General features: G+C 37.8%; 2 pseudogenes; one reads left to right on the top strand and one right to left on the bottom strand.

The window, feature by feature from the left end:
• Positions 1 to 1048: 1048 nt before the first annotated feature.
• On the bottom strand, positions 1049 to 2133 carry LOC127224888 (glyceraldehyde-3-phosphate dehydrogenase-like; annotated as a pseudogene).
• A 10619-nt stretch (positions 2134 to 12752) lies between these two features.
• LOC127224829 (60 kDa heat shock protein, mitochondrial-like) lies at positions 12753 to 14564 on the top strand (annotated as a pseudogene).
• The last annotated feature ends 212 nt before the right edge of the window (positions 14565 to 14776 follow it).

The following is a 14776-nucleotide window of genomic DNA, read 5'->3' as shown; positions in this document are numbered from 1 at the left end:
GTTTTGAGATCATCTATACTTAAAAAAAATCATCAGAGTGTGTCTACTCTTCTGTTCATTATATTCTGACAAAATTAATGAGCAGTAAAAGATAAATAAGAACTTCCTATCCTGTAGCATCTGAAAATAAAAGAAACAAAAATAACATCCCTCTCCACATAGTAGAACCTTTATTTTCTAGCCAGTCCTAGATACTGTCAAGTTCACTTTCTGTTCTCTACTCAGGGTCCCACTTTCAACTTTTCTTGTTCATTTGACTTGCTATTCCTATTTTTATCTTCATTTAAACATAATTGCTCTCTTACTTTGAACCCCTCTTGTGCCTCTTACACTTTCTCAAATTCATGGCCTCTCATTTTTTTAAATTAATAATGTGGTACATGTGTGAATACATCAATTAACTCAACCTGATGGATCCAGATAGTATTGTTTGTATGTGTGCTTTTAAGGGTGCCTACTTGGAAGTAGGTAACCATTTTGTGTGGGTCATTCCTGGGAAAGTCTAATTCTCCCTCTCTTAGCAGCCTATAGCTCTCACTAGGGATGGGGTTCTGTGAGATTTTTCTCACCCAAATTGGCATTTCAACTACTGTTGTCATTGTGCAGGTTTTGAAAGGCAGATATTTTGCTGAGAGTGTAAATTCCCTTTCATATTTAGAAGACATAATCTTGCCTCAGACTTCTTGCTCCTCTGATTTTACAATTTGTAATGTTCACTGAGTCTTAGGTGGAGGGGTTGTGCTGTAGATATATTCATTGCTGCTGGGCATACCACATCCAGCTGATCTCTGCATGTTGACTAGTTGTAGTTTTGTGTCATTGTCTGCAGTGTTATGGTTGAAATGCTTTAGGAAAGATTATTTTCATTCAATGGTCAGGTGTAGAGTTGAATGTTGACATAAAGATAGGCAAAAGTAAAAGTGATTGATATTTTTTTTTTCAGGTGCAGTGAACTTTATTGATGGTACTCAAGAGAACAGGGCTCCCTAAGCTCCTTAATTCTGGAGGTCTGGGATGGAAACTGAGGGCGATTAGTGTTGGGGGTTGTTGTTGGACAGGAACTGCTCAGCAGCCAGGGCCTCTCTCTTGCTCATGTCCTTGCTGGGGGTGGATGGTCCAGGATGAGCTCTTACTCCTTGGAGGCCATGTAGGCCATGAGGTCCACCACCCTGTTGCTGTAGCCGAATTCATTGTCATACCAGGAAATGAGCTTTACAAAGTTGTCATTGAGAGCGATGCCAGCCCCAGCATCAAATGTGGAAGAGTGGGAGTCACTGTTGAAGTCGCAGGAGACAACCTGGTCCTCGGTGTAGCCCAGGATGCCCTTCAGTGGGCCCTCAGATGCCTGCTTCACCACCTTCTTGATTTCGTTATACGTGGCAGCTTTCTCCAGGCTGCATGTCAGATCCACGATGGACACATTGGGGGTAGGAACGTGGAAGGCCATGCCAGTGAGCTTCCTGTTCAGCTCTGGGATGACCTTGCCCACAGCCTTGGCAGCACCAGTGGATACAGGGATGATGTTCTGGGCAGCCCCACGTCCATCACACCACAGCTTCCCGGAGGGGCCATCCACAGTCTTCTGGGTGGCAATGATGGCATGGACTGTGGTCATGAGCCCTTCCACAATGCCAAAGTTGTCATGGATGACCTTGGCCAAGGGGGCTAAGCAATTGGTAGTGCAGGAAGCGTTGCTGACAATCTTGAGGGAGTTGTCATATTTCTCATGGTTCACACCCATCATAAACATGGGGGCATCAGCAGAAGGGGCAGAGATGATGACCCTCTTGGCCCCACCCTTCAAGTGGGCCCCAGCCTTCTCCATGGTGGTGAAGATGCCAGTAGACACCACTACATACTCGGCACCAACATCACCCCATTTGATGTTGGCATGATCTCACTCCTGGAATATGATGATATCCTTCCCGTTGATGACAAGCTTTCCATTCTCAGCCTTGACTGTGCCCTTGAACTTGCCGTGGGTAGAGTCATACTGGAACATATAGACCATTTAGTTTAGGTCAATGAAGGGGTCATTGATGGCAACAATGTCCACTTTGCCAGAATTGATGGCAGCCCTGGTAACCAGGTGTCCATTACAGCCAAATCCGTTCACTCCGACCTTCAGCATTGTGTCTCAGAAACAAAGCTGGCACTGCACGAAAAGATGCGGCTGTCTCTAGAACAGGGAGGAGCAGAGAGCCAAAAGTGATTGAGTTTTTTCAAGTTTTTAAAGTCATAAAACTACTAAGAAGATAATAGAATAAGAATGAAAAATGAAATATGTTCAGTGAACTGAACTGGTATTGTCAGCACAGAACATATAACCATTCTATTATATTCCAATAGTTTGTTTTTTATTTTATTTTGTGAACGGTCAAGATAACCAGATGAATGTATTTCTTACAGTTCAATGTGACAAAGTAACAAATTGCTATTAAAAGTCTTTGGTAAGTTGATGCTATAGGAACATGTAGAATTCTTTACTACAGGGATTTTTCTATGATCTTCCAGGAAAGAAAAGTGTGGAAGTTATAATTCCCCATCTAGGTGATTCATTTCAAAAGCCCCTGTGCAGACTGTTATTTTTATAGGGGCAAAATTAAGAGCAGCACACCAATTCTAATTTCATTGTTCCATTCTACTTTTGTTCTTGTCTTTGATATTCTGTCAAGTTAATGAAACACACTGTACTGCAGTGAGTTTGGTGAGTGTGTGTAGATATGAGCACATGCACACAAGTGTCCATGGAGGCTTGGAGATTTCAGGTGCCAGAGTTTCAGGTGATTGTGAGCCACTCAACATAGTTACTCGGAACTAAACTTAAGTTATACAAGAGCAGTACAAGCTTTTAATATCGAACCATCCCTTCAGTCCTCCATTCTTGCTGCATGATGATAAAGTAGGTATTGGTGTTAGTTATGTTATATCACTGTAAAGCAAATGCCTCGCAGAAATAACTTCAAAGGGGAGAACTATGCTTTATTTCACAGTTTCAGAGAACTTTTAATCCATCATGGATGGTGAGGTATGGTGTGGTTTATGACAGGAATGTGCAGTGAAGGCTTATTTACACTGTGTGAACCAGAAGCCAGAAACCCTGGATAGAATCAGGGTTGTGTAGAACCTACAAAGGCCCAAAATGAGTGGCATGTTTCTGCTAGTTAGAGTCCAACTCCCAAGGCTCTGAAGCCTTCAGATCAGCAACTCAACTCAAACTGGGGACCAACTATCCAAATCTTCACCTATGAGAGATGTTTAAAACAAGAGTGAGATGATGTATTCATAAATATTTCTTAGATTCTCAGGATCATTTCATCTAACTCAATCCTGGAAACAATGTTCAGCAAACACACTTTACTTCAGCATCAGTTCTCTATAGAATTTCTCTGCCCAGTAAGTTCACAAACAGGGTCTGAATCTCAGATCCAGACTTCTCCAGCTGATTGAACTCAAGTTGTATTTCTCAGTGTTTTGCCTGCTTTAAGGATCTGGCATGGCCTCTTTAGCTTCCTAAGTTCACAAGTCCACCAGTTATTTCAGAGGCAACTTCCTAACAAATTACTGACATAAATGTTCATCTCAGAATCTGATTCTGGGGAAATTAAATTATTATAAACATGAAACAGAGATGTAGGAATGTGTAGTTGGCCTAATAATCTAGTGGAACTTCATTAAGCACCTATTTTCATTGGCACTGCCAAGGTACAATATGATGTTTTTACATTCTCACTGAATTTTCCTTGGGCTTTTATCTGTATATTTGCCATGCACTTACTTTAAGAGAACAATTCATATAATCAAATATTTAAAACTTCAGGATTTTTGCTATTAAAGTTTTCACACTTTCAAGGCCTTCACAGATTCTTGAAGAGAAGCTAAATTTCCTTGCTGCAATGTACAACATGCTCTCAGTAAATACTGAAATTCATTTTTTTCTATGCTTTTTCTACTGTCACACAGTGTTATTTCCCTAATATATTATGAGTATGCCTTCCCCTTTATCTGCCTTTCAGGAAGATATAGCACAGATGGTCACAATTCCTCATTGGATAAAGAGTGCAAGAGTGGATTGTTAAGGAAATCATTTCCTTCCCTCCAGTCTAGTGGGTGATGACTCCACTTAAAAGAGGGCACAGGAGAAGAGAGACTTCAGTGCAGTTGGCCTGTATCCATATCGTCTGGACAATAGAGTCCTTCCTTTGATGTCTAGTACATTCTTAACCACCAAATTCAGCTTTCCTGTCAATGGAAAAGCTATTTTCAATACTTTTGATGTGATGAAATAACTAAACTAGACATGGTTAATCACATCTCTGGTGATTATTATACTATGCAAAGAAAAGCCACTAAAAAAGCCATGTGGCTGTAAGAACAAAGGAAGAATTCCTAACAGGCATGCACAGAGCTGGCTCATGTGCCCTCACGTGACTCACTTTTTACCATCCAGACCAACTGGCTATTCCATAACATGAAATCAGTCATCACTGTGTCCCTGAGGATTGTGCACACCTGCCCAATATTTATACTGCTCATTCTGTATGGCAGTACCCTGATTTTGATCACAAGACCAGGCTCAGTGGCTGGTTTGTGAGTGAGTACTCCCACTTAAATGATTGGTTTGTTGCTTTTCAAAACATAGGGGTTTTTCCAATGATTTGGTTGATTCATGTTTACAAATTCTATTCAGAATGATTGTGGTTGAAGATTAGCTACATCTCAGGGAGCAAGCTACTGGAAGAATAGGTCATCTGCTCCAAGTCCATCCAGGTCCTGATGACAACTAGATTATTTGTGTCAGTATATGCTCAGCTATAACATGAAAATAGACAAGATCTAGCAGAGTTCATTGTTTCTATTGTAGACAAAACTACATTTTGTAAATCTAAACAAATTAAAAATAATGAAATATATATATATATATATATACATACATCGAAAAACTTGTTCGTGAAACATCAATAATCTTGATATTATTGACTATAATGTATGATTCTAATAATGATTCAACCATAGGATTAATGAAACAATGCCAAATTTGTATAATTTTCCAAAAAGTTTCTAATGAGATATCCCCTGTTGAATGAACATAGAGACACTGTTTGTATAAAATACATCCCCTAATCTCTAAACATATACCTAAGAAGCTACAATTTTAAAAACTGAGCCTTCAATTTTAGAAAAAAGTTAAAGAAAATTAACTGAAACCACTTTTAAATTACCTTTCCGTTTAAAACTTGCCTATCTGTTATGAGTTTATGTGAAAATTTATTTATTACACATTTAATGTCAAAGAGTTGTATTTTTAAGTAATGGGTGATTTGTTTAACTAATTAATTTTCCCTCAGTGTCTGTTAGAGATGGATTCCAAGAACACTCCCTTCTTCAGGCATCCAAATCTGTAACTGTACGAAACTCTCACAAAGTAGAGAAAGTGGCATAGTATTTCAGTGCACATTCTTCCATATATTTCTATCATGTCTACACCATAACAGTCTGTAATTCTCTATATATGTTGCCTGTGTAACACTGATTAGAAGCAAAGATACTGTGTCTATCTAGTGCAAAAACAGGGCTTTTCCCCCAAATAAATTCTGTCTGTGCTTAAGTAACCCCAAGAATACTGAGTCTACCCATTAGAAGAGGCAACAGTATGAAAAATTGAAATTCTAACAGGCCATTGAGATTTTACTCATTGGTGTTTTCACCATTTATGTCACTTGTGGGCCAAGAAAGAATCTTATTTTGCATACTGGAATCTACTTTTGTCATCAATATAATGATAAGGTTGATTCACTCACTCAGATATATTTATACACTTCATACTATGTGCCATAGGGTTTAAAAAAATGAACTAAACAAAGTATTTGCCCTCATGGACTTTACGTGGCAGTATAAGAACAGAAAATGGACTTGTAAATAAATATGTTACTAAGGTAATGTTCAGTAGTGGAAAGAATTCTTAAGGAAAATATGCAAAATTTTCGGATAGTAATTCTGGGGAAAGAATTCCATTAATCTGGTTATACAGAGATAAGTTCAGACAGTGTTCTTTTAGTGAGACAGAAAAAAATAAACAAGACATACAGAGATAGGTCATGGCTAGAGGACAAATTTCAGGTCTGCACTTAGAGCCAAAACCAATCTAAAGGCCTTCAGCTGTGTTCAACACAGTGTGACAGCATTAAAAAAAAAAGAGCCAAAACTGGGGTAAGAAAAGAGAAGCATGAGATATTTACAATGACAGAGGAACAAGCTGAATGGCATGGCACTCGAGCTGTGGAATTTTACCTTGAAAAGACTTTTTTTTTTTTTTTTTTCAGAAAACATGAGATGACTTTGAGTATACACAGCACTTATGTATCACAAAGACACCCTAGGTATTTGAACATACAAAGGAAAGTAGGGGAGAGTAAGAATATAGAGAGAAAAAATATGAAGGTAATTGATGCCTAGAAGAGTAATGGTTTAGATTATGGCACTTAGACTAACTTTTCTTGTGAAATAGATTATTTTCTCAATTTGTAGGCATCTGAAACTATGTTTATAAAAATATAAAGCATACAGAATTTTTATGTATATAAATTGTATATAATTAAAAGAAAAACTAAGACTAAGGAGATATTTCACTCATGAATGTATAAACCTCTAGTTTGAGCTCTAAGTTTGGTATTGCAATCTTTAAAGCCAGTGTTCAGGTCGAAGACAAATGGGTCTTTGGCTTTTTCTGGCTATTGAGTCTACCCCACTTACCTAGCTGCAGATAAGTAAGAGAACATACCTTGATTGCATTTAAAAAATGAATTAAGATATTCTGAGACAGATATAAAACTATAATTAATGATAAATACATGACATATCAATGAAAGACAATATTAATATGATTGACCCAATAGCTCTGATTGGATAGAATCTACATTTGAGGTGAAAGAAGATAAAAATGAAGTTGCACGTTTTTCCATCAACTCCAGTCAATGGCCCCTGGTGAATGATTTATGGAGAAGAATTTTTACATGATCACTTGTAAAGTAAACTGTCATTAAATACACTGGAGGAATGGTCAGTAGGCTATAGAGTAATCCAGACTTCTCCACCAGGTACCCATCTGCAACACTTTCCTGCTCACAGAAAATTCTTCCTATGGACCACAAGCTCACAGCTTCCTAAAAAAAATAGTCAACGTTGTAAAGGTAATTTTTTTCCTTCTTCCAAGAATATTGCCTTCACTCCTGGATGACTTCTACCATTGATTTTAATATAGCCCAGTATTATAATTTAGATGTGAGATATTAAAACTATAAACTGGGCTCAATTACAGTATACCAATACTTGAAAATATATAATCATTTCCAATACACTCATTTTTTCCACTTTCCCTTTCCCTCTCCAAATTATTGAAAAAAAATAGACTAGAGATTAAAAGACCTAGGCTTTACATTTAGATGTTCCTAATTGTTTGATAATCTAAAACAAGTTCCACAGATGGTCTGTTTCTCCACTTTCAATCTGAAATCAGGCTTAGCTGTTCTGTATCTCCACCACCAGGATTATATATTTCTTTGAAAACCATTGATCCTAGAACATTCTTGTCAAGTGTGTTGTTAGAATGACTGCATTGCACATTGAGAAGTGCTCATGAAGTTTAACATCCCTAGCAGTTTTATGTGCAGACATGGAATGTATTAAATGTGATAAATTTGCTCTTAAGACTTGTCCCTAAGATTGTCCCTAAGGATTGTTGAAAGTGGCTAGATATTACATTAATCCCCACTATACTAGCCTGCCATTACAGACCAGTTATTAAAATAGCTTTGCCTCAGTTTTTTGTTTGTTTTTTTTAACATCCAAAAAACTTTACCTTCCCTCCACTCCTCCAAGTCTCACCTCCTTTCCCCATCCAATCCATTCTTCCTCCTGTTTCTTTTCAGAAAAGAGCAGAACTTCCATGGGTATCAGCCAGTCATGGTATATCAAGTTGCGGTGAAACTAGGCACCTCCTTTTATATTAAGGCTGGACAAGGCAATTCATTAGGAAGAAAGGGTCCCAAAAACAGGCAACAGAGCTAGGAATAGTCCCTGCTCCCACTGTTTGGAGTCCCACAAGAAGATCAAGTTATACAACTGTACTATATGTGTAGAAGTTCTAGGTCAGTCCCATGTAGGCTTCTTGGTTGTTAGTTAGTTCAGGCTCCGTGAGGCCCTATGAATCCAAGTTACTCGGTTCTGTGAGTTTTCTTGTGGTGTCCTTGATCACACTGGCTCCTACAATCCTTGCTCTTCCTCTTCCTCAGGATTCACTAAGCTCCTTCTAATGCTTGCCTGTGGGTTTCTGCATCTGTTTCTATTACTTTCTGGGTGAAGCTACTCTGATGACAATTGAAGTAGGCCTCAATCTATGAGCATAGCAGAAGTTCAATAGGAATCATTTCATTGAACGTTTTTCTGTTTTGTTTGGTTTAGATTTGTTTGTTTGTTTGTTTGTTTTTGTTTTGTTTAGTTTAGCCAGTTGTATCTGAGTCTAGCCTAGGTGTCTGGGCTATCCCACCTCTGGTTCCTGACCCTTAAGGGTAAGCTCCCTTTTTTGGGATAGGTTTCAAGGTGGGCCAGTCACTGCTTGGCCACTCCCACAATTTATGCATCATCTTTATGGTAGCACATCTTATAGGCAGGAAAAATTGTACATTGAAAGGTTTGTTGGGTTGGTGTCCTATTCCCTTTTTCTATGTTGTGTACATTTCCTCTCTTATGTGCCACTGTCATCTGCATTTTTCTTTCCCATCCTGATGTCACATTCTGGGTTAACACAGAAATCTAAAAATAGGGAATTGTGCCTTTTGTCTTCTCCTCACTGGATCCTATTCTGTTAATGTTTTGTTTTTACTCTTGGCTGCAATTCAGCATGCAAGTACACTGTGACTGCCAGAGTTTTGCATGTTACTTATTGATATTATAGTGTTTTCACAAAAAGCAATTCAATATAATCTTTTATTTTATAATTGTATTTTGTTAATAATTTTCCTATAATTACTGTACTCTTTTTTCCTCCTATGTTTTCAGTCATAAGTATACTTTTTACAAATAATTTAAGCACTTCCACACTGCTTACATTTCTGATCACAGTAAAACCTTAAATATTTGGTGCATGTGAAATGAGTACTAGCAAGTAGATTCTAATACTCAAACATTGCAGACAAAAATTATTGAAAAAAGCCAACGGAAATGAGTTCAAAGAAATACCATAAATAGTCAGGTTACTCTAAGATCAAAGATTTTTATGTCTGGCTGAAACACAAATGCTGAGCTGCCTCTTGGTCTGATACCACAAATTCTTCCCTAGAAATGAGATGTGGATAACACAGAATTAAATAAAAAGATATTCTGAAACTTACTCATTACAAAAATTCAGATTAAATAAAAATAGTATTATAAACATCTGCTGGACTATTAAAATAATACTAACAATGACAATAGTAACAAAACTGCAGTTCAAATGGTTGTCAATAATACAATGAACTTGGGCTTTTGAGCCTCATTAGTGAGGATGATGGTTAGTTTTTAAAGGTTTAGCATTTTTTTTTTCCTAAGCTAAAACTACACTTCCTATATGAACCAATGAACCAGCAATATATATATATATATATATATATATATATAGTAAAACTACAGAGGTCAGCTCTTGGTGATTACATGTGATGGTTGACCTTGTTCTCAAGATCAAGATGTGTAATCAAGAGATATGACTTTAGTTTTCAGCCTCTACTGAGTTTCAACCTCTGCAATGTTTGAGTATCCAGTATGTAGCATGTAAGGAAATCTAAAGAGTTCTCCCTTTAAATATTTTAATCAAGCTCCTTTTCATTTACTCATTTTATCAGTTCTGTTCCTCTAGAGTTCCCTGGATTAATAGAGATTTTGGTACCAGGAATACTTCTTCGGCTTGGAAGGAAAAATGGCCAGATGTGCAGTTATGTACTGATTTTTAAAGCTGTAGGCAATGATTTAGCTGGATTATCATGGAAAATGGTGAGAAATGTATTTGAGGAAGAATTCTGTGGATATATCTCTGCAAATGGACAAAGAACATGATGATACTTTTGTCTCATGTAAATGTTCAGTAAAAACTTGTATCAGTAGAGAAAGTTCTTGTTTATCAATTGCATAGAATGACCCATTTTATAAACAGTCAGACTCTTTCTCCTATCATTGCCCAATTATCCCATGAACAAAATGGTTATGATGCCAGTGATAGAGGTTATAGATGAGAAAAGTGACATAGACTTCTATTCACCAGAGTTTGGTTATAGCTGCTACTGAATGCCCAATCTTCTGGCAGCAGAGCCCACACTGAGCCCATAACATGACTACATTGTAACTAATCAGAAACCTGGTAGCAAGCTGACTACATTGGACCACTTATATCATGCATAGGGCAGTGTATTTCCTTTACTAGGAATCAAGGATAGAAATGGGAATGATATCACTCACCATCATCCTTACTGATTTTCTAACTTTTACATCCTATTCCCATGACCCTATGTTCTGCTAGCCTAGGAATTTTGGTTCTGGAGGATGAGTGCTTCAACAAGTAGGCACTTCCAATGAACTGGAAGCTAAGAATAAGTTTGGAGTGTATGCTTTAGGATGTTCTTGCTTATACCATACCTGGGAATACAACTCAATCCAGGCATGATGATAAATGACTTAGAATATTCATACACAAAGTTTTACCTCAACAGCTAATTATCAGAGACATGATAATGTGTTTGCTGAGGAAGGATGGAGGAAATCCACAATGTGTAGCAAACAAAAGTACTTATAAATACCAGCAAAAACCACATGAAATTAGGATTCGAATTGGCATGTTTTAATTCTATTTTGTTAAATATTGGAATGGTTTTATCATGCTGGGTAGAATTCTTACTTCACTATTTTTTCACTTAAAAATTTAGCATGACAGAAAGAGATGGGGTTAGGTTTTAAGTTTATAAGTTGTACAATTATGGTGGTTAATCTTAATTTCAAACTCAATTGGATAGAGAATCAACTAAGATGTGCACCTGTAGGTAGGTTTGTTAAGCTACTTTTGTTATGATTAACAAAAGAAGGAATAACCTTTCCCAGAAGAGGAGACATCTTACACAGCATGCCTAGACACAAGAAGGTTCTGTGGATAAACTGTTGCCTTTTTGTCCACTGATTGTGAATGCATCTATCTTGTTGCTAACCCTATTACTGTTGCTTTCATCCTCCACTGACATTGGAGTCTAACTTCTCTGGCCTTCCAACAGAGGCTGAGGACCAATGGCTCCTCAGGGATCATCTAGGCTTTCAGTATCAAATTGGGAATGCTGAGGCACATAGATTTGTAGAATAAAGAGTTACTGGAATCTCATCAGCCTAAATGGGCAGACAGCCATTTCTAAATTACCTATTGTGAATTGTGTAAGGCTAGCTCATTTCCTTTTAATATATATTCACTATATTTTTCTTTTTCTCTAAATATCCTTGATTTACACATACAACAATGGTTGCTAGTATTTCTATATAGTTTGGTGATTATTTACTTGTAAATATCCTAATTAGTATGTGCTTTGTATTTCTGCATCAATTAACAAATTATCATCTATGTGTGAGTTGTTTCTTTTAAGACTGGATCAACTTTGTGTAGTTAGTGCCGCCTTGAACAAACAGCGATGCATCTACCTCTTAATCCTGAGCCCTGGAATTAAACATGTGTATCACCACTGCCTGATATCTATAACTTAAGGCTGGATTTGCTTTCTGAATCATTGGGCAAGCTTTAATAAATTATAAATAATATATCATCACAGTGCAGGACATCTGCTGTGAGATTTAGCTTCTTAGAAATTACAGGAAATCTATACTTATAATGTCTCAACAATATGTTTGCATAACCATTACATTAATAATACAGCACCAATAGACATGCTAACATGGAAAAGGGAAGCTCACTGGGCCCTAAACCTAGAAAAAGTACCTTAGGCAATTGAGGAATGCTGAGAGTGAGAGGAATTGTCGTTTTCATGGGAGAACCTCTCTAATTGGTTATCAAATGTAAAGTAGTCAGCCCTGAAATAATATACAAATAAGCCACACTCAGCAAATATATATATATATATATATATATATATATATATATGTGTGTGTGTGTGTGTGTGTGTGTGTGTGTGTGTGTGTGTAGATGTAGATATAGATATATATGCCATGCTTTCAACGTAGGCAGTACAATTTTCCCCTTATGAATTTTGATACCAGAACTTAATGGGTTAGGGTTGTATTTACCTGTGAACAGCACAAAACCTTACCACTTTGACTTGAAGAAGTAAATCTCTTATCTGTGCATCACTAAAAAGAAGACCAGGGGCTATCTATCTACATTATTCTTAATTGAAATCACAAAGCACTTGCATAAAATTTTAAGTTTATTCTCTGGCTTTGGTCAACTTGGTAACAGAATAAAAGAGGCAGCTTTAGTCCCCTTGATATCCTAACAGGAAAGTACATAGACAGGATGAAATTCATTGACCTCAGAAAGCTTAAGCTAATTCAACAAAAATCTGCTCAAGTAACACCCATGTCACAAAAACAGTCTAGCAAAAAGCAAGTCCTTTAGCACTCTGGCCTTTAATCTAGAAAGCAAGGTTGCACAGTATTATTGCAAATGACTTTTAAAAGGTATATTTCCACCCTACTCGCCGCCGATGGCCTGCTTCAACTCGTGTGCTCCCGCTGCAGCCCTGCAGAAATGCTTCCACTACCCACAGTCCTTCGCCAGATGAGACCAGTGTCCTGGGCACTGGCTCCTCATTTCACTCGGGCCTATGCCAAAGATGCTTGAACTTTAATGCTTCAACGTGTAGACCTTTTAGACAATGCTGTAGCTATTACAATGTGGCCAAAGTGAACAAGTGTGATTATCGATCAGAGTTGGGGAAGTGCCAAAGTAACAAAAGATGGGGTCACTGTTGCAAAGGCAATTGATTTAAAGGATAAATACAAAAATATTGGAGATAAGCTTGTTCAAGATGTTGCAAATAACACCAATGAAGAGGCTGGGGATGGCACTATCGCTGCTACTGTTCTGGCACATTCTATTGCCAAGGAAGACTTTGAGAAGATCAGCAAAGAGGCTTAGTCCAGTAGAAATCCAGAGAGGTGTGATGTTGACTGTTGATGCTGTAATTGCTGAACTGCAAAAACAATCTAAACCTGTGACAACCCCTGAAGAAATTGCTCAAGTTGCTACAATTTCTGCAAATAGAGACAAAGACATTGGAAACACCATTTCTGAGGCAGTGAAATGGTCGGAAGGAAGGGCGTCATCACAGTGAAGGATGGAAAAAAACTGAATGGTGAATTAGAAATTATTGAAGGCATGAAATTTGAAAGAGGATATATTTCCCCATATTTTATTAACACATCAAAAGGTCAAAAATGTGAATTCCAAAATGCTTATGTTCTGTTGATTAAAAAAAAAAATTCTAGTTTCTAATCCATTGTACCTGCTCTTGAAATTGTTAATGCTCATCAAAAGGGCTTGGTCATTATTGCTAAAGATGTTAATGGAGAAGCTTTAAGCACAGGGGTTTTGAGCAGGCTAAAAGTTGTTCTTCAGGTTGTAGCAGTCAAAGCTCCTGATCTTGGGGACAATAGGGAGAACCAGCTTAAAGATGTGGCTGTCGCTACTTACTGGTGGTGCGGTATTTGGAGAAGAGGGGCGAAATCTAAATCTTGAAAATGTTCAAGCTCATGACTTAGGAAAAGCTGGAGAGGTCATTGTCACCAAAGATGATGCCATGCTTTTGAAAGGAAAGGCTGACAAAGCTCAAATTGAGAAACACATTCAAGAAGTCACTGTGAGCAGCTAGACATCACAACTAGTGAATATGAGAAGGAAAAGCTGAACGAGAGACTCGCTAAACTTTCAGATGGAGTGGCTGTGTTGAAGGTTGGAGGAAAGTGATGTTGAAGTGAATGAGAAGAAAGACAGGGTTGCAGATGCTCTCAATGCTACAAGAGCAGCTTTTGAAAAAGCATTGTTCTAAGAGGGGACTGCGCTCTGCTTCGGTGCACCCCAGCCTTTGTTTCATTAAAGCCTTCTAATGAAGATCAGAGAACAGGCATAGAAATTATTAAAAGAGCACTCAAAATTCCTGCAATGACAGTTGCTAAGAATGCAGGTATTGAAAAATCTTTGATAGTTGAGAAAATTCTGCAGAGTTCCTCAGAAGTTGGTTATGATGCTACGCTCGGAGATTTTGTGAACATGGTTGAAAAGGGAATCATTGATCCAACAAAGGTTGTGAGAACTGATTTACTGGATGCTGCTGGGGTGGCCTCCTTGCTATCTACAGCAGAAGCTGTAGTGACCGAAATTCCTAAAGAAGAGAAGGACCTTGGAATGGGTGCAATGGGTGGAATGGGGGTGGGGGGTTGGGAAGTGGCATCTTCTAATTCCTAGAATAGTGCTTTGTTTGCCCTTATCAATGAACTGTGACAGGAAGCTCAAGGCAGGTTCCTCAGCAACAACTTCAGAGAAGTCACCCGAAGAAAATAACTGAAGGCTGGCTGATCACTATAACCATCAGTTACTGGTTCCTACTGACAATACTTAATGGTTTACTGCTGTCATTGACCATGCTTACAGATAATTTATTTTGTATTTTTGAATAAAGGCATTTGTACATTTCTGATACTGGATGAAAGAGCCATATACCAGTGTCCTGCTTCCAACTTAAACCCCTGAAGCAGTTCT

Source organism: Phodopus roborovskii, unplaced genomic scaffold (genome assembly GCF_943737965.1).
Source record: "Phodopus roborovskii unplaced genomic scaffold, PHOROB, whole genome shotgun sequence".
Classification (NCBI taxonomy): domain Eukaryota; kingdom Metazoa; phylum Chordata; class Mammalia; order Rodentia; family Cricetidae; genus Phodopus; species Phodopus roborovskii.
The sequence above is the reverse complement of the archived record's forward strand: the minus strand, read 5'-3'. Positions and strand labels throughout refer to the sequence as shown.